Genomic DNA, 2,466 nt, shown 5'->3' on the forward strand with positions numbered 1-2,466 from the left:
TGTGTGGCTCATGCCTGTAATCCCAATGCTTTGGGACGCTGAGGCAGGAGGATCACTTGTGGCCAGGAGTTCGAGACTAATCTGGGCAACATAATGAGACTCCATCTCTACCAAAAATAATTTTAAAAACCTGGGCATGTGTGGTAGCACACACCTGTAATCCTAGCCATTTGGAAAGCTGAGGCAGCAGGATCGCTTAAGCCTAGGAGTTCGAGGCTGCAGTGAGCTATGAGCATGCCACTGTACTCTAGCCTGGGCAACAGAGTGAAACTCTGTCTCTAAAACCAACCAACCAACCAACAAACAAAAATTCTAGCAAAGTCCTCGATTTTACACAATACCAGTTGAGGGCTGTGAACCAACTCCCTTTTCTTGATTCTCAGGGGAGGGCCACAGGCCATAATGTGACATATGTCCCTTGGGCATAGCTGATTAAACAAGTAGTGGACACAGGACCCAAGCTGAGACCATCAGATTCTCTCTCCACGCCATTTGGAGAATGCTTTGACAGAGCAATCTAGTCTCAATCGGCATCTGAAATAATAACTTGCAAGTTTATGAGCTCTAAAGCCATTATATTCCCTGTACTGCAATGTTCTAGTGCCAGCTTGGTTAAGCTATGAACTACCGCTCCCAGAATCTCCTTCCAGGGGACACTTGACCAAGACAGGAGGTGGCTGGAAGAAGTGCAGGAGTTGCCATGGTTCCCTGATTGTCACTGTGGTCGAGTATGGTAACAGACAGATGCTGAGGTGCAGGGTGGGTCCCAACCTGTCTTCCTTGTTCTCTGTTCCACAACCGGCTCTTCTTGTTGACCAGGAGCAGCTCCATGTCCCCTACAAGATGCTTAACTGTGGAGTCACAGAGGAGGAGCTACCAAGAGGCAACAGCGTCCCATGGACCTCCCTACAATGACCCCTTTGCAATCCCATTTTTAGTGGCTCGATGTGTTTGGTTTCGATTCCAACCGAGCCTCCGATGCATCAGGAGGAGGATGACTTAGTGACTTTGCCTGTGATCCTCCAATTCCCCCCATGAGCTTCACTTCCCTAGCTCTACCCACATTGTTCAGGCCTAATCTCTGTAATAAATCTGTATCCTGTAACACTCACAGTGGCTTTGCTTCCCTAACCAAACCCTGACTGATGCAGTTATTGATACTAATGATGCTTTCCAGGGAAGAGAATGTTAAGGATGGGAATGTGGTTTGGTTCTCCCATCCGAGTAGATATAGAGGCATTAAGGATACTGCTTTTAGGAGTAAAGGGGATGCCGGTGGTTGATGGCATGTGCTGGAGAAGAGCTATTAAATTATCATCTTTAGACTCTTGGCATCAAGGCCTACAGAAGGCATGACTTTTGTTGAACAAGTAACTACTGCCATAGAACATTTTGATGGAAATAAATGGTACAAGGATTCAGGGGTTGGTTGGTTGCTTCTTTACTTTTTTTTTTTTTTTAGATGGAGTCTCGCTCTGTCACCAGACTGGAGGGCAGTGGCGCAATCTTGGCTCACTGCAACCTCTGCCTCCTGGGTTCAAGTTGTTCTTCTGCCTCAGCCTCCTGAGTAGCTGGGACTACAGGCGCATGTCACCATGCCTGGCTAATTTTTTGTATTTTTAGTAGAGATGGGGTTTCATCGTGTTAGCCAGGATGGTCTCAATCTCCTGACCTCATGATCCGCCCGCCTCAGCCTCCCCAAGTGTTGGGATTACAGGTGTGAGCCACCACGCCTGGACAATTTTTTGTATTTTTTAGTAGAGACAGGGTTTCACCGTGTTAGCCAGGATGGTCTCAATCTCCTGACCTCATGATCTGCCTGCCTCAGCCTCCCAAAGTGCTAGGATTACACGTGTGAGCCACTGCGCCCAACAGGTTGGTTGCTTCTAAGTGCACTGGAAAATTTGGAGAGGAAGATGATGAGTGCAGGGCTTTAAATTCTCAGATGAAGAAATGGGTAAACAATCAAGAAGCACTTCCATATGCTCTGAAAAGAAAAAACTTCACCTCCTGGAGCTGCAGGTTGATTTCTAAAAACGAAACTCTAAATCTAATCCCTTGGGTAGCTAAATTATGATGCTCATTGAATTTACAACCTTGGAAGGTCTCATGTTAAAGTTAGAGGTCATTGATTGAGAAGGAGTGCGACCCTAAAATTTGGAGTGGGGGTATCTGGGAAGATTCCGATGAAGATAAGAACCTTGAACTCCCAATCCCACCAAGCTTTTTGTCAGTGGAAGCATCCCTTCCTCTCCCTCTGGGGAGTTTACTCACCACTTGCCTGGAAAATCTCTAATGGCCACTCCTGAGGTGATATTCCTACAGGGGAATGGCCATCTTCCTCAGGACCTACACCACCCCCACCCCGTATACACACTCATTGCTTCTAGAACTATAACCAGACTCGAACCCAGTAAGCTTCATGGGATCAAGCACAAAGTGTGACCCATGAGGAGGCATTGTACA

Source organism: Pan troglodytes, chromosome 11 (genome assembly GCF_028858775.2).
Source record: "Pan troglodytes isolate AG18354 chromosome 11, NHGRI_mPanTro3-v2.0_pri, whole genome shotgun sequence".
Taxonomy (NCBI): domain Eukaryota; kingdom Metazoa; phylum Chordata; class Mammalia; order Primates; family Hominidae; genus Pan; species Pan troglodytes.